The sequence below is a fragment of the Danio rerio genome, chromosome 1 (assembly GCF_052040795.2).
Source record: "Danio rerio strain M-AB ecotype USA chromosome 1, GRCz13ab, whole genome shotgun sequence".
Lineage (NCBI taxonomy): Eukaryota > Metazoa > Chordata > Actinopteri > Cypriniformes > Danionidae > Danio > Danio rerio.
In genome coordinates, this window is record NC_141021.1 from 15,115,600 (window position 1) to 15,134,510 (window position 18,911).

General features: G+C 36.0%; 1 long non-coding RNA gene across 15 annotated transcripts in view; it reads right to left on the reverse strand.

Annotated features, from left to right (window-relative positions):
• LOC147846710 (uncharacterized) overlaps positions 1–18,911 on the reverse strand; it is a 156,515-nt gene that overhangs the window by 71,848 nt on the left and 65,756 nt on the right. For 10 of the 15 annotated variants that reach the window (XR_015476365.1, XR_015476364.1, XR_015476368.1 and 7 more), the window contains exon 3: positions 3,035–3,098. This is a non-coding gene — a long non-coding RNA (uncharacterized LOC147846710). Of the gene's footprint in view, positions 1–3,034; positions 3,099–6,471; positions 6,750–18,911 lie in introns of all 15 variants that reach the window. The other 5 variants (XR_015476377.1, XR_015476374.1, XR_015476376.1 and 2 more) reach the window with 1 other exon arrangement.

Genomic DNA, 18,911 nt, shown 5'->3' on the forward strand with positions numbered 1-18,911 from the left:
TCCTTTAGTAATATTAATCCCAGGAAATAACATGACGTGTTCAATACTTATTTTCTCCACTGTATATATATATATATATATATATATATATATATATATATATATATATATATATATATATGTATGTATAAGCAATATGATACAATTAGCAGTGCGATATGGCTGTACATCAGCAGTGTTGGGGGTCATGCATAGGAGCTCCCCACTTTATGAGGATTTACCTACTTCCGACAATTAATCACATCTGCAGCTGATTCCAGAGCAGCAGAAACCGTTACTAATTCACCAATGTCATTGTAGAGCTAGTGCTTGAATGATTCTCTAGCATAATATCTAAAGTGATAACAAAACAGGTGATTTTTTAGCTGATTTTTGGCATTAAATGCCATCAGTCTAGAGAAATTTCCCAGTATCTCTCTGTTGCAATTGGGATATCACAGTAATTATCAGAAAAAGGCCAAGGCAGCACAAACACTACCAGATTACTGTTGTGTTTGCGATAAGGAAAGACGTTAAACACATGAGGGCATTTCTTCTTTCTTTCTTTTTACTGAACTAGTCTGCAGTAACGAAAATAGGTGACGCATTAGAAACAAACAGATGGCCAACCAAAAAGTAACTCAGGGTTATACAAAGAACGGCCAACACAAAATCTATATATTCCTGATTTGCGAGTCCCATCTCACACTCAATACACTACAATACTGCCTACAACTATGTGTATACCTATTTATACTGCCTACAACGATCTGTACACATATTCATTGTACATACCGCTGTCAATTTTACATTGGCTTGTTATTTTACATTTTTTTGGGAGTATGCTGTTTTATTTTGCACTGTCTGTATTTTGCACTGTTGTTGTACTCCCACTGTCTGTATTTTGTACTGCCTGGAGACAGCACCTAAGCTTTTCACTCATTATAGCACACGTGCTGCTGCTGATATGACAATAAAAGTGATTTGATTTGAATTATATGGTTTAAATACAGCACTATAACATACAAAAGAGAGAAATCGACTTACAACGTCACTTACTAGTTTTATAATAATTTGATCAGCTGTGGTTTGAAATTATGAGGGCTTATTATGCTGTCTCTGTCACCATCTTGTGGATGGACAACATCAACCGTCTTTGCTCTGCTCAATATGACTGGCTGATGGATTCCGATGTGCTGTCTCTGAAATTATAAATATTTAAAATAGGCACTATCTTTATATTTATCCTTAAAAAATTGCATTGTAGCAATCCAAACAAAAACATTCTCTCAAAGGGCCCTATCATACACCCGGCGCAATGCGGCGCACGGCGGAATGCAATTGTTCTTTGCTAGTTTCTGCTTGGCGCAAGAGTCGTTTCAACGTTTTGCACCACGCTGTTTAAATACCAAATGTATTTGAGCTCATATGTGCGCCCATAGGTGTTCTGGTCTAAATAAAGGAGGTGGGTTATGCTGCATTGATGGCGCGTTGCTATTTTGAGGAACCAAAATAGACTGTTCAATAGACCAGATCAAAGCAGGTCTAATAGTCCGTGCGCCTCACTTAAACATTGCTTAATACACACAGGCTGTACAGCAATATGCAAATACCTTTACAAATAAAAAGGAATTAAAGGATTAAAATAATAGAAACATTATTATTTTGTAGCCTACAAAAAAAACATACTTTCATGCCTTCATCTCGGGGGGCTTTTTCAGTTTATTCATAGCAATTTGCTAATTTGTATAATGTTATTATTAGTAGTATTATTACTTATTACATGCATATTTACATTTGTTTTAATAAAAACGAGCTTAGATTTGCCCAACTTTCAGGTTTTAGACTATATTCAGCATAGCATGTGTATTTGGATATAAATCCAAATACACATGTTTTTTAGTCAAATACAGATGTTTTTTGATCACACTTCATTATTATTGTTCATTTATTCGTTTGCTGGAAATTAGAACTGAATTTAGTAATAGTTTTGAAACAAATCTTTGCGCTTAACTAACAAAATGAATTATGTATAGGCTAATGAATGTCTGTGCGTGCAACAATTCCTTATCCATGAGAGTGAAAGTGAAAGTAAAGAATGAGGAGTTTAATCTCTCATTCAGGCGCTGTAGCTGCTCTGTTTAACTGTTTTTTCGCTAGTGAAGGGTTCAGTTTTTCCACTTACAAAGTCCGCCATGTAAATAGCAAATGCGATATGGCGTGGCACAACTGACTCTTAAATAGAATAGGAGATAAGACTCTGATTGGTTCTGATTGGTTCACTTCCTAATCTGCAATTGCCTCTTTGAATATCACACTAACTGTACAAAAAAAAAAAAAAAAAAACTACTAACACTTCCCTTCTTAGACTTTACAGACCTGAAACTTGCCTTTAGTACTTATTCATTGTTGCTCTTAGTTGTGTAAATTGCTTCCTTGTCCTCATTTGTAAGTCGCTTTGGATAAAAGCGTCTGCTAAATGACTAAATGTAAATGTAAATGTAAATGTAAATTCTCAAAACACACCTATAACTCATTAAGAGAATAAGCTCAACCGTGCTAGACCATGCGCAAAACAGATTTTTCCGTCCTTAAAATAGCAAAAGTGCGCAGATCGTCAAAATAGAGCCCAAAGTCTCAAAAGTACATCATGTTGTCCAACAGCTGCAATAAACTGTAGTGAGTTAACTGATCTGACAGTTTAATATATTTTAATATGTAATTAATTTAGGTTTAATTCTGTAACCTACTGAATGACATTCTTTCCAAATATAATAACAAATATATAATAATCAAAAAATTCAATGTTTAAATTCATCTTAGAACAACACATAAGCAGTGTTTCAACTTTAAAAAAAAATAATTTGTTGTTATAACACACGATACTGTTACCAAATGACATTCATTTTACTTTTTTCTCTAAATGTGTGTAGTTTTATTAAAATACTGACCAAATGTTATCAGAGAATTGTAGAACAAAACAAATATTAACATTTTACTCAAAGCCATAGCTACTCAGTATAGAAAAACTGCTAATTTTCCAGCGGTCTCTTACCTTTTTCCAAAGCTGCAGCTACACCACAGGGCTTTTACAGATCCGCAGGCTTCTTATTGAACATCTGGAAACACAAATAAGGATTACAACTTGAATTATTGGAAAACAGCTGCTAAAACTTCACTTTTACAGTACGTCCACTGTTTCAAACGGCAAGGGTTTTCGCAATGAGAGATGTTTAATTTCTGATAAACTATCCCTTATAACACTTCGATTGTAAACCAGCCAACTCGCTCACACACACACCTCAGAAGCAGAACTAAACAAGCGAATTACCATAAAACCACCTAGAGCTAATTTGCCTTTAACCGTCACTGTGAAATAATTGTTACTCTCTCCGTCTCGCGATCACACTCCATATGACTCGTTACATTATGCAATGCCATCAGAGGAGCATTATGGGATGCGCTGAACATCTGCTTGTTGTGCTTGCACATATTTTAACACAACACCTGTAATTATGCAAATGATACAGCATGTGATTACCCTGTGTAACAATGACACGGGGTAATGATTACAGTGGGTTTAATCACAAACGCACTCGCACGTATAGACAAAATGTATTTACAAAACACACACACATACAACATTAACTATGAAACTGCAATTGCATACCAATCAGCCAATGTTCAGCCACAAAACTGCTTCTTCTATAGGCTTTGAAGTGTTTATATTACATTTCTCCCCTTAAAGGGAAACGTCGCTTTGTTATTTATGGGATGTTGCCTTTGTTTGACAGGAGAGCTGAGAGATTGGAGAATGGGATCAGAATGTGACGCAGACTGAAATTTAACATACATCTCTGGAACTGTGTGACTCATACACTGCTTCACAAGGAGAGAAGAATCGTGCCATTGTGTTTGCATCAAAATTAAGGCAATTTTAATGTCATTGTTTTGCTTTGTGACATTTTATGACAATAAAGGAAGTGAAAAAGGTTGTACCCAACAATTTGTTTAAATGTATGCTTGTTTGGTTTTTTTAAAAGCATTTATTGGCTTTGGTAGCCACACTCACACACAAAATAAATAATACAAATGGCAATGGGTAATTGATGACAGATTTTTGTTGACAACTTTTTAAGTCGACCCTTTTTCTGTACATATATTTTCTTGTTCTGCAGCCACAAAAAGCTAAAACATCGAATTTGATGTCGTTTACAAAAACTATTAAAATATATTTTAACTAAAATAAAACCTAAAATATATTAGATGCAAACTAAACTTAAACTAATAATAATTTTCTTGGCAACTAACTAAAAAAAGATTGAAGTAGGAGACTAACATTACTGACTGAAAAATAAAACATTTACAATGAAATTAATGTAATTCTTAATTAGGATACTTATGTCAAATAACACAAACTAATATTCAGAATTAAAAAAAAAACTGAATATTGAAAACGAGCAAATTCATAAAACAAATAAAAATGTATATAATACTTCTGTAATGGGAAGTGATGCTGAACAAAGGGACTGTGGATTCAAATGCAGATTTATTAAACAGAATGGTTAGGTAAGCAACAGTCAACACAGGAGTAAACAGATGTACACGGCCAATTCCAGAGTCGTGGTCATATAACAGGTAGATGGTCAAAAAGCAGGCAGCAGACAGGGTAAAACAAACAAAACAAAGCAAGGTTCAAAACCACAAAAGGCAAGGAAAATGCATTGTAATGTTCACTAACAGCATAACAAGACTCAGCAATGAAAGTCTCACAGAGAGCCATATATATGTGTGGTGTAATCAGTCCATGAGCAGCATCAGCTGTGGGAGTATAATCAATGGAGACTTGGAGCAGGTGTGTGTGTGTGTTGCATGACTAGATCTTGTAGTCCATAAACCAGCAGATTTGTATTTCTCCAGCGATCTGAATGGGCTAAATCGCTGGTGACTGTGACAACTAAAATAACAAAACAATGTAAGCTCTCTCTTACTGGTTTCAAAGTGAGATTCAGAAAAGATGGGAAATGGACTGGAAATATGGAGTAATAAAAAACGTATTTAAAAGTCCTACTGAAATGTACATTTAAAAAGGATCCATAAGACTCAGTAGCCTAGAAACAACAAAAAAGTATTAATTTTAACCCTTATTATTATTTTTAATTTCGAATTTAATTTATAAACCAATTTGTTTACTTTTTAATTTATTTATTTATTTATTTATTTATTTATTTATTTATTTATTTATTTTGCTTGTTTTTCAAATAGGTAAGACATTCTACCTTTATTTGTAAGGGCTATTTACAACTAGAAATGCATTAGATATATAATTTTCTAATGCAGTTATGATTTTTTTTCCATATAGCATTAAAGTAACATAAGTTTAATACAAAATTAAGTTTATTTTCAAACTACAAAAAATATTAAAAATAACATTTGATATTTCAGTTTTCTAAACATGTTTGAGAATTTCTGTAAGATAATTACTCCCTTCATGTTCATGCTCTGCAGCATTTAATAGCCAAGTTCTTTTTTAAGTACATTCATACATCAAGGTAAATTTTTGAAATTATTCAAATAAAAGCCAAAATACATTTTATGTGAAAACTTAAACTAAACAAAAATTACTGAAGCAGGAATTAGAAATACAAACTAATCAGTTACTCCAGGATTTTTGCCTTGACATTAAAGAATATATATTTTACAAGGTTTTTGTTTGTTTTCACAGCAAAACACAAGTTTTGAAACATACATTTTTTGTAAAAAGTCGTCACAATAAGTGATTTTAGCCCATACATTTCTTTTTAAAATATTTTCCAAATTATGTTTGGAAACGGAATATAACAGAGAAGGGGAATTTTAAACATACAGGATATTATATGGATTTTCACAACACATACATTTGAAGACAAAATTATTACCCTATTTAATAATTATACCCTATTTACCCTATATTACCCTAAGAATTTATCTGGGACAGTGCTGAGTGTTGTGTGTGTGCGTGGTTCTCTGTGGTTGTTCTTAAAAAATTTAATAAAATAAAATTATTTCAAAAGCAACACATTTCATAAATAAAATCAATCTAAATGCTAAAAAAGCTCATTCAAAATACTAATAAAACTACCGAAAAACTACAAATGCTGTCTCTTCCTAATTTCAGCGTGAGATTCAGCAAGCCAGCGGAGCGGACTGAAGAGTCTGGAATGATAGATGACAACAGGAAGAGGCAGATAGAAAGACAGAGACGTAGAGACGGAGGCCTGGAACTGACAAGTGTTTGTGGGACACTGAAAAAGAAGCAGACGCCAAGAAGACAAGCAGAGATGAGAAAGGATGGGTCAGGACGAGAATGTAAAAAAGCGAACAGACCCAAGCAGAAAGAAGCCGATGACACAGAGCGAGAAAGAGAGAAAGAGAGAGAGCGAGAGCAGGCGTCAGGCTTCTGGGTAATCTGCATTATGAAGAGAGACAGCGCAGACAGCAGAATCAATGGACCTGTCTGTGTGCTGGAGAACGAAGCCCTGGTTCCAGCCCTAGTCGTCCTGGAGCTCAGTAAAGCAGACAGAGCACGCAAACTCATCTCCTGCCCGAGACCAGAGCTTCTCACAGGGGGCAGAGGAGGCTCCCACCAAACGCTAAATCAGCCGGAGCTGTCGCTAACGCTTAGCACGGCAATATGTTCCAATACATCGCAGTCAAGGGCACGGAGGAGAGCTGACCCGCTGACGAGGGGTGGAGAAGGAGAGAGCCTTGATGAACTGGAGCAAATCAACCTGGAGGTGGAGCGGGGAAAAATGAAAGAATAAGAATCAGTGTTGGAGAGTGAGAGAGTGTAGAAAAAAATAAAAGAAAAATGGAGAAGGATTTTCAGAGTTCTTCTGTACTAATGTAGTGCGATTATTATGGTACTTTGCACTTTTTTAGGCATTAAAGACATTATATGCTACTGAAATAAACTTTAATAAATGTAAAATATATGAATTTAATAGCATTTAATGTAGGGTCTGTAAAAAATCCATTAAAATAAGTTTAGTCTGTTTTGATATTAGATATTCAAGTTTATGAATTAAAACTGTCAACAATTTGGTTCAAAAAGAATATGAAGATGTTGTTGGCCGTAGTGCATGTGTTACGAACGGGGGGTTGGGGGGAAGGGGGTGGGACTGACGGATACAACTGAGGTAAGATCCAATATGCAGGTTTATTCAGCATCAGGCAAGCAGTGGTCAAATCAGGTACAAACGGGTATGTGCAGGCAAATCCAAAATCGCTGTCGTATAAACAGGCAACAGGTCACAAGGCAGGCGGCTAAACAGGAAAACAGGGAATACAAGGCTAGGGTCAAACACGGAGAAACAAGACAGGGAAACGCGTTGTAATGTTACACTGGGTAAACAAGACTCTGCAAACTGGAAGGGTACATAAGTCGCTTATAAGCGGTGTGATATCAGTCTCCGACAAGGTGCAGCTGGTGATTGCAATCAGGGTAGATGAATGAACAGGCGTGCGTGGCTGGAAGAAGTGCATGTATGAAAATGTAGTCCTGGGATATGCAGAAGTGTAGTCCTGGTATAGTGGAAACCAGCAATCTCCGGAGAGCGATCGCTGGTTCTCGTAACAGCATGTGTGTGAATGTGAGTGTGTGTTTCGCAGTATTCGGTTGTGGCTGGAAGGGCATTCACTGCGTAAAGCCTGTAAGGGTCAATCTATTAGTCAAATGACGGAACTAACAGTATGGGTGAAGGTTAAATGCGTGTAAGCCCTTTCAGCACATGTGAAATGAAATATTTTTACTTGTTTCAATTTATTTTAATTTGTTTTCAACTCGGAATTTAATTTGACTCCAATTTATAATCGTTTCAATTTAGATTCATCCAATTCAAGCTGATCACCTTTACATTCATTTGTCAGGCAAAGACTTTACATTCCAATTCACATCATGAAACAAAATAAGTCAATTCAGATTATACAACATCAGTTACTCAAAGACTAATTTAAGAGTTCAGTCGTACGAAATTGTACGATTTTAAAAAGGAGGCGTGGCGCCTAACCCCACCACTAAACCCAACCGTCATTGGGGGATGAGTAAATCGTACTAAATTGTACGAATTAGATCGTACGAATTCATGAGAATTAGCCACTAAATCAAAAAGTGATGAATTGCCGTGAGATTGTGTTGGTATGCCTGCTGTGCCAGATTTATGCCAAATCTGGGCCAGAATTCTTTGCTACTTGGATTGTTAAAACTAAGCTAACTTAATTCCTTCATGTTGTCTCAACACAAATTCTGGTAACACTTTATTTTGATGGTCCATTTGAGTATTAGTAGACTGTCTGCTTAATATCTGTTGATACTGCTCCTTCAACAGACATTTAACTGACTATAAGAAACTTTGCAAGTACATGTCAACTTACACTAACCATAGCCCCAACCTAACAGTCTTATTATAACCAAATACTCATGACCCAAATCCTTTGTGTGGAATCCAGCATTTTTATAGTGTAGGCATATTGAACCATGGAGGTTATATCAAATGGTTCAATATCATATTGAGTATTGCAGCATCCCTACTTCTTACTTTATTAAACTGTAAATTAACTGTACTTCTACTGATTAATAATCACAAATTGAAGCCCCATATACATCCTGAAAATGCATGCTTTACAATAGAACACAGTGTAACATGCTCAAAATTTGATTCTCGTGCACAGCCAACAATAAAAAAGAACAGCACACTGTATCCTGTTGGTCATGGGAGCTCAACACGACACCCCCATAAAGCGACCTGCTCCACGGAAAATAAACCCGCTTTTATTAAGCTACAGACACAGACTGGAGTCTCCATTTTCAAAAGTTAGTATCTCCCTCCGCTCCTCAAACTGTTTTGAAGGATGTTCTCGCATTGAAAGCTCCAGATATTTCCGACTCAAAAACAATATGTCTGTTCAAAACCGAATTATACAAAAGGGAGACGCTGAAAAGTATCACTATGTATTATTCCGTAAGGGAAGCGACTTGTAAGCCAACAACCTGCGGCGCTGACAAATCATTCAGGAAGGCAGAGCGATCCGTCCTCTGCCATGTACAGCACTCTGGCTAATTCTCACTCTTCTTCATCTGTCACAGATTCACATGTGTCAACGGAATCATCGAGTGCCGATTCACTTCTCTAATTGGACACAGGGGACCATCGCCTTTGTGCCAAAGCTTAACACTTCAAACTTAACACCTAAAGCGTTTCCTTTCTCTCACACACACATATACACATGCGCAACACCCTGATGTATTTCATACCTAAGCCCTGTGCCCGGTTCTCTCCTCAAACATATTGGAATAATTTCTAAACCCTCTGGTGGGAGACAGAGATTGTGAAAAGTGGATTGCTCAGCTGTGTTAGGTGGAAAGTGTGACATTTTACATAAGCGGTTACGAATATGGGTGGAAACGAGACCGAAATAGATGAATGCGCCTTTTGAGAATGGTGGGTGCGTCTGTGTTGACATGCTGCCTTTTTGCGCGCTAAACTCAATCTATACGGCCGCTAAAGCCCGGCCCGAAACACAAAAGCCCAAATGAAATGCACACTCACAAATCATAAAGCTGCTGAATCTGAGTGGCTTAGAGGCAAAGCAAAGAGGTCAACGTTATGGGATTGAAGCATCCTGACATAGACTATCCACATGCACACGCTCTTTGAGATACTAACAGCGAGGAGAGAGAAAGAAAGCAAAAAAAACTAGTAGCGAAATCCCGCCACCCTTGTTAATAAAGCCCCAGAGTCCTGAATATGTATGAATTATGTATATGTGTCTTCAGGCATGTCTTACTTTACAACTCATAAACACACACTCTCGCATACACAAACCCACTCACATACCGTATCTAAGATAAGTCTCTGGAGCCTCTGCTAAGTGCGTGAATATGTTCTGCTGTTCATCTGATTAATCCAAAATAACTTCATAAATTGGTCATATGCTCATATGCACACAAACACTCACTGCGAGATGTGTGTTTACATCTTCTCCCTGGCACCGAATCACGATAAACAGTATAAAACGGAGTTTAGCTTCAGTAGGGTGTTAATAAGGAGGCTGCGCTATTGTGTTTGTGGCGTTAGAAATGTTTACTCGAGAAGGAATGGTCAAGGATGGCACTTAATGTTGCAAGGATGAACCAAAAGAAGAGCATGTAGTTGAAAATGTAACTTTCTGGCTCGAAAATAAGATTAAATGAGCCAAGTCTTTTGTGGTGAGCACACACCTGTGACTTTGCACTGATAATTCGGTTTTATTGTGCCAAATATTTGTTTACGGAATGATCTTTGATTGTTACGGTGCTTGGCAGCTGTACAGTTACAGTAGGTCTGTATTGTCAGAGAGGGATTATTTATGGAGATCGTCATTATTAATGAATGGGATTTTTTACTGATCATCGGTGCCTTCTATCACTTTGCTGTTGGCAGCGTTGTAGGAATGTTCAGTACTAATTTAGCTCTCTCTATTAATGCACCTCGGTAAAACAAAACAAAGAGCTGTTGGGGCAATTTTGTGCACTGGAATCATATACGCAGAGTTTCAAAAGATACAACCATTCAGTATGTTTTAAACATTGTGTGTTAACGTGAGACAAACAGTGGTTTGTCTTTGCAAAGATATATCTGTGTTTAGATTGAATAAAATAAACAGGCATACTGTACTTAAAAAAAAAAAAAAAAAAAAACACCCACTGGAATGGGGTATATGCACACAGACTTTTAATTTCAGTCAGCCAGGCCCAGGGCTTCCGGTTCATTTTTAATCCATTTTCATCCAAAATTGCAGTGTTTAAGAACTGATTTCTTAAAAACACAGTGATCTTCACTGCCTGGCTGAGATACAATATAAACTTGGGATTAGACCACACAAGAATCGCTGCATTAAATTATATTCAGTGGTGGAAAGAGTACTGAAAAATCACACTTAAGTAAAAGTACCATTATTTACCTAAAAATGTAGTGCAAGTAGAGTAAAAGTATCTGTTGTAAACATTACTCAGTGTATGAGTAAAAAGTAGACATTTCAAGAGTATTCAAGAGTAGTGAGCAGTGGGTACTACGCTTTAAAAAGCTGAGCATTTGCGTGTAATCTGTGAATGTGTGTCCTGCAGGCCACAACGTCATAAGACGTTAATATTTGGCTGGATTTAGGTTGTGATATCAAAATTCAATGTTCAGCCAGTGTCTAAGTACAAAGTTTTTTTAATGTCCAATAATGAAGTCAAATGACGTTGATATTTGGTTGATTTTTAGGTTGTCTTGGAAAGTGACCAAGATTCAACACCGAGCCAACATCTTAAACCAACGTCATATTGAAGTCAAATACTGCCATGTATTCGTCAGGTATGGCAACCAAAATCTAATGTCTAACAGACATCTTAGTGGTAACATCCACACAACGTCTACCTGTAACATCGTCAGACATTAATATTTGATTGATTTTAGGCTGGACGTCGGACATTGAGGTCAGCTTTCCATTGGGTTATGATGTCAACCCAATGTTCATTTCCAAACAAAATGTCTCCATGACATTGGGGTACAACTTCAATCTTTATGATCCCATTTTGGTCATCATACAGTAAACATTCATCATTTTCTCATCTCATTAGTGACATGCATTTTAAACAGCCTCTGGGTAAAGATGGTGTGTAAAGATTTTAGACATCTTCTTGGACACTTTTAATGCTTCCAAACAGTTTGCTGCAATTATAAAACGCCCATGTCTTGAGGTAGTTCATTTTGATGCGATTTACTCTCTATGTGCGATTTGATTGGACAGGAATCTCAGGACTGATTTTTCTAATCCCAATAGACAGGAGAAAATAAAGTAATGACTGCAGGTTGAAGAAAAGCAGTGGAGTAAAAGTACCAATACTGCTCTAAAAATGTACTCAAGGGAAAGTTAAAGTACACATTTTTAAAACTACTTAATAAATTACAATTTCTGAGAAAAACTACTCAATTACAGTAATTTTAGTATTTGTAACACATTTGTTACTGTACACCACTGATTATATTGCTTCGCACGGTCTTTAAAATGTGGAATTAATTTTACCCAAGTATTTTCAATGGAATTTCTGGGCTAGCCTGCTGCTAATGAGGCACCGATCTTTTGCCCCTTTTAAACTTTAACAACCAAATGGATGCTTAAGATTATATTTTAATGGCATTACAACATCGATGCTGTAAAATGAACATTGTGAAATTGAAAATATTCACATATAGCTTTCACCGGAAGATTATCATTGGCTGAAAAACACTAGCTGCACATATAGCCCATTATGCTGGTAACCTGATGTTCTCGTGCTAAGAAGAATAGAAGTTTATCTCCTGAAAGAATGGTTACAGCTTAAATTAAGCCAATAAGCACTATACGTTGAAATCTTACACAGTAATTATAAAAGGTCAAAGTGTTGAACATTATTTTTATGGAGTTTTAAATCATGTCAGTAGGAATTTGGTCTTTCGTTCTTTTGTTCACATTTTATTGTAGTTTTATAAATGTTATCAGAAGTTACTGAATATTACAAATGTTAACTAATCATGCAAGTTGGCATTAAGTTTCAAGTCTACAACAACAGCTTTAACTGGTCAAGGTGACATAAATAAACAAATAAATAATTCAATGAATAAAATTGTGAAATAATAATTATCAATTTTAAATAAATAATCTCTTCCATATATCAAATTTTGATAATCCTTCACATATATATTTTTATTAGACTCTCCATTTACATTTAGAAACATATCATCCAGATGGTCCCTTTTATCCTGAAATGGTTCTTTGTAGCACTTTTTTTTGCACCTATTTATTCATTTATTGTCAATGTCAAAGTGCATCATTGCCTGTTTTCTGGAGCTCAACAAACAACTACAGAATAACAATAAAATCCTTACCAGTCATGGTAACAGTCTTTAATTTAATGTAACACGTAAATGACAAGCTCTGTTCAGTTGAAGATATCTCTCTCTTCTTTTCTTTGCTTTCTTCTTTTTTAATTCCTTGGGTTTACTTTATGTAAAAACATCACAAAACAAACATGAAAGCTATTTCGTAACTTTATTCTCCTTTTTACTTGCCTCACATGCTGTCATTTTTTGCTACTTTTGGCCTTCATAATCATAATTGTTTTTTACAAAAACAAACAGAGAAAACACACTGTAACACTGTAAGCTGTCGAAACCTACAACCTCATCATCCAAAGAGAGAATCTGACACTTAATTACACCAAAACACACCTATAATCCTGACCTTAAATGCAAGTATTTTGAAGAGATTTAATTGGAACTGGTCCTGATTTGATCTATTTTTGTACATCTTTCTGTTTATTTATGTTCAGTGTAAACTGATATTTATTATGTATTGTGCCATTTTCACCTGAATAAAAAATACAAGTTTATTAAAAGAAAAAGTAACAACGGTAAAAACAAGGGTTCTATTATTTAGTACTTAACAAATCTGCAAACTTGATACAGTATAAAATACAGTTTCTTAAAGGTGCCATAACATGAAAATCTTGGTATGCCTAGGTGTAGCTGAATAAGAATTCAGTACATGTAATGAAAGACTGTAAGTCCCAAACACTATTGTTAACATGTATATTTGGTGAGTGTAAAATCGTAGTGAAAAACACTCCAATCTGAACAAAACACAGATTCTTTACTCATTACTCATGCAGCATTCATTTACACACCCCAACAGTGTTTGATTGGTGTACATAGTGTACATAGTCAGATTACAACAATTACATGTGTTTAAATTTGGTTTTAGTTAGGTTTATTCAGCACCACCCTGAAAATTAAGTCTGTTTAATTGTATTTTTTATTAGTTTAATGTGTATACTGTGAATTTTTCTGTTTTATTAATTAGGCAACAGACCAGTGTTATTTTGTGAACGAAAATAAGAAAGACATTTGTTGCCCATACCTTGACATAAACAACTTAAGTATGATTCGAATTATCATGATCATCATTAGTGAGTACCAGAGAAATGATACCCAAGAGCCAGAGCTATACAGTGAGATCAGAGAGCTCTAATGGCAGCATGAGAACAGAACTCGTTAATATTCATGACCCTTCCAAATAAGGTAAAACAAAAAATTAAAAAATAAAACTTTCCATTCTACACTCTTAAAAATAATGCTACAAGGGCTGTCACTGGGGTAGTACCTTTTCAAAAGGTACATATTTGCACCTGAAGAGTCCATCTTGGTACCTCAAAGGTACATTTTAGGTGCATTTGGGTACTGCTATGTACCTTTGAGGTACTACCAAGGACTCTTTAGGTACAAATATGTATTTAAAAAGATACTGCCCCAGTGACAGCTCTCGTAACTTTTTTTCTGAGAGTGTAGAGATAAATTACTGGTTTCTAAATGTGCTTGTAAAACCATTTCTGAAAATTTGTTATGGCACTTACAGTATCTATGCTGCATACCTTCTATGTAGTTATCAGAGAACCATTTAGATATAATTTATCAATTATTTCTATCCCATCGTTAAGAGTGTACAATATCACCCTGATGGCAGAAAGAATCAGTCACTGGTAAAACATCTACTATAAGATAATATTAAGGTAATATTAGGAATATTTATGGAATTGTCAAAATATTCAGCATCAATGAAGCAAAGATGCTCTTTACTGCCAGATGGATAACAGGGTCATGCTAAACAGCCAATCCCCGACCCATCAGTTCACACTACAAAAAAAAAAAAAAAAAAAAAAAAAAAAGTAGATTTGAGTGGGATATGCCAAAAACTGGTTTCTGCTTCCTATCTGAACAAAGCCTGTGTGACCTCTCTCTTCCTCTGGGGTTGTCGATGTGAAGACAGTCCAACTCTCACTTAGACTTCAACTTTTAGATTTAGTATCTGTTAAACTTCCACTGCCCGTGAGTGTCCAACTGTTTCACACATTTGTGAAGTTTTTTGGTGCTGTGGCAGCAATTTGCCTTCAGCAGCTGGAACACCTCTGCTACGGGCCCTCCAGGGATTTCCACCCTCTTTAATTATTTGAAACCTCTGCAGTCCACTTCCTCTGCCTTCACGCTCCATCTCCCTCTCTTTCTTGTCTCCCCACCATCCTTTTCTAACTCTCCCTTGTCGAAACATCTGTTGTTTATCAGTTCTCCTCATCTCTATCGCTCTGTCCCGATGTGAGGGATGGGGGGTCCCGTCCTGGGGGGCTCCTGTCACTCACTGATCACCTGCTCCAGGGTCTGGGAGACAGTAGTTTGTCCCTACGGCAAGTGCACACCGGTCAGCACCATGACAACAGAGCTAATGTATGCAGGGGAGATGAAAGATGGCGATGGGTCGTCCCAGTGGAGGTAAGACCCAGTCAGAAGCAGAATGAGAGAGAGGGAAAGGCCCTCAAGACAAAAGCAGAGAGGGGAAATTTGGGAAAGGAAGGCAGAAGCTCTGTTCCGAAACTCTACTGCTTACATGAGTAACTGTTTTCTGAGGCAGAATCCAAACTGAAATGGAAACCCATAGATCTGATGTATCTTTCGAGACACTTCACAAGGCAGTGCCCTTCAGATGTACTCTGAGTAGATTTTTTGTACAAAGCTCAGCTAATGAATGTAGAAGTCACTTAAATATCCAAAAGAAATGGATTTAGCCATATACCTGCCAAATGTGAATGAAGAAAAGTCTACATTATCATTCAAAAGTTTGGGGTCAGTAAGATTTTTAATTTATACTCTGAACTCGGCAAGGACAAATTACATTGATCAAAAATGGATGCATAGTCTTTTAGATTTCCATCTCAAATTAATGTTGCTCTTTTGAACTTTATTCATCAAAGAATCTTATTTTCAAAAGAATATTACCAGCATGTTAATGACTCTGAAGAATCATGTGACTCTTAAGACATTACAAACAGAATATAGTGGGTCAAATAAGGATTTAACATGCCACCATTTTTCTCAGAAAAGATATTTACACCAGATGTTGGTAACAACTAAAGAATATGCAAAGAAAACGAAACAAATTAGTTTACAAATCAAGTTATGGGTAATAAAATTAAATATGACAAAGAAAAAGTGCTGAACACATGAAGAAAGGGGGGTGTAGAAAGGCAGTGAAAGCCCAGACAGCAGCTAAAATCTCTCAGTAGTTATTCAGCAACCCTTTGCCCCTTATCAATGTGAATTAGCTGCTTCAGTCCAACATCTACGTTAGCAGGGTGGACATTTCAGCAAGACAATGATCCAAAACACAGCCAAGAAACTTTTAAATGCTTTCAGAGAAAGAAAATCAAGCTGTAGATTGGCCCAGCCAATTACCTGACTTGAATCCAATAGAAGATACAAAATGAAGATCAGATTTGAAAGATAAGACTCACAGAATGATCAATATAAAAAAATCACAGCTGAGCAATGCATGTGACTTCATTCTCCATATAAGAGGCGTCTCTGCTCTCAGATGGTTTCAGTTCCTTTTAGAAATGCTCTCCATCTTGCAAAATAAGTGAAAGGCTTTCAATTAAATAGGATTTGTTAATAAATAAAGAAATCATAACAAGGTGTCAAACAAACACTAATGACTGGGATGAATCCGAAAGTGTTCTCTAACTGTGATCAGTTCTTGTTTTTAAATATCTAATAAATTGTTTTAAGAAATAGTATTTTCTAAGTTTGATCTCCACAGCGGTTTTTTTTTTTTTTTTTTTAGTAGTAGTAGTAGTAGACTGTTTGTACTTGAAAGTGAGTAGGGCTGGGAGATATTGCAAATATCTATGTTTCATATAATTCAATATTGATAATTATTGAATATTTTTAACAATACATTTAGGAATATTGGGATTTTATAGCTATTTAACCACTATATTTTAATTTACCAACATAATTAAGGCAAATCGTTTTTATACTCCAAAACACAAATATTTAAATTTATAAATCTATTAATAATAAAATAAACATAAGTGTTAAAATGACTCTGAAACTTGGTAAATAAAATGTTACAAAGTGTGTGAAATGGTAAAGGTAGATCAACATCTGTAAGGTGTCAATAATAATGAGACAGTAAACCTCAAACTTTGTCAACAAAACAAATAATGATAATCAAATTTGGGCTTTCAAGTAAAGAAACCAGCCATCATTATTCAATTACATATTGCAACATTACAAATTGTGAAGTTGAATGACTATATTACACCTATGCTAAAAAAAAAAAAAAAAAACTCTTACAGATTGAGTGCTAGCTGCTGGGATGCACAAGAAAAGAATCCAAAAAGCCATACTGATGACATCCTTGCATCCTTTTTTATTTACAATCACCTCACTGCTGCTAAACAGCACTCATTTTCGCATGTGTTATCATTCTGACCTGAAGTGACGAGCACGAGTGTGTGGTTTCCTTGACCATTTTCTATGATGTCTCTTAAAAGCGATCATCAACTTTTTTCTCAGAGGATAACAAATGAAGAAACCATTTCTGCAGCTCTGAAAAAAGTAAAAAGCACTGTAGTATTTGGATGCTCTGTGTTTATTTGAGGTAATTAGTCTGCCATTTTTACAGAAATGCGTATATTCCATACAAAATGTGAAGCAGATTGGTTAGTTCCATTTACAATTGTGATGCGCTTCCAATATCCAGAAAAGGTCAGTTTTTTTTTAAATGCGCGATTGCCACATGGCTACATTGGAAATGACAAAACTTGCACCCTAAGCTTATTGGCATTGCTTCCAAGGCACCATCAGCAGCCACATTTTAATAGAACTATAGCCTTTATACTGAAACTTTTTTAGCTTTTTTATACTGAATTTTTTTTTTTTTTTTGGTCAATAAATAGCAATACTGATTTTATCACCCAGCTCTAATAGTGAGAGTCAAATATAAATGAGAGTCAAAATATAGTTTTGTGTATGATAAGATTTGAGTCCAAGCATATCAACTAGTAAAATGTTGAATTTTGGTATCTTGAAAGTTGAGAAATTCTTAAAACTTAACAAACAAAAAAAAAAAGAAAGGAAAAATAGTCTCAGAAGGCAGCTTGGGAGAATTGGCAGCACAGGTAAAAACAATAAAGCAAACACACACATACTTCAGGTTTTAAAAAAAAGTATCATCTCTCAACGGTCCAGTGGCTAGTGTGTTTTTTCTGATTTAAACTGAAAACTCACATTATTGATTTCTCCATCTAAGACTAATTGATGCCACAATGTTGACATCTGCTGCCAACGTCCACTTGATGCTTCCTGATGTCTATGTCAGTCCAGATTCTCTCTGAAAGTAGCCAATACTCTTAAATGGTTCCTCTATTCACTCTATTGATTTCTCCACCATTCTACAAAAGCTAAAGGTAGCTTGTAGACTGTGGAAGCGCTGTATTAGGCTTGTTTTGGTCGGCACTTGAGGAAGGCCTAGCACAGAACAGCGATCTTCCCCCTTTAGTTGTGAGACAACAAAAACAATCAATCCAGTCCCAGAGAGGAAAAGAAAGCACACAGCCACTTTGTGCTCTACTGAACTACTCCATTTGATCTTTCAATCTATGCCTCACAGGCTAGAGCTTGACCCAGTGAAGAGTATGTGTGAATGTCTGTGGCGTGATCAAAATCTCCAAAAAATAATAAATAAAAGTAGCATTTTCTGCCCTTCAGCACCTTTGGGCCTATTAGAATCAACAGTGATTGTGCAAATTGAGGCCTAGTGCTCCGCATTTACCTCTAAAACGTACGAGCACTCCTTCTTCCAATCTGAAGAACTTAAAAGGAATCGTTGGAAGATGCACAAAATTGCCCCTGATTACTAGGGACCAGGATGCCAGGGAGAGATAGCAATTTGGAGATGACTTATCTTAGCGTAGATAACAGCCACCAACAGGTTAAGCAGCAGAGCCCCATTAACTCTGGGAAAATGCAGACACCCTCTCTTCATCTGGCTTCAATTTA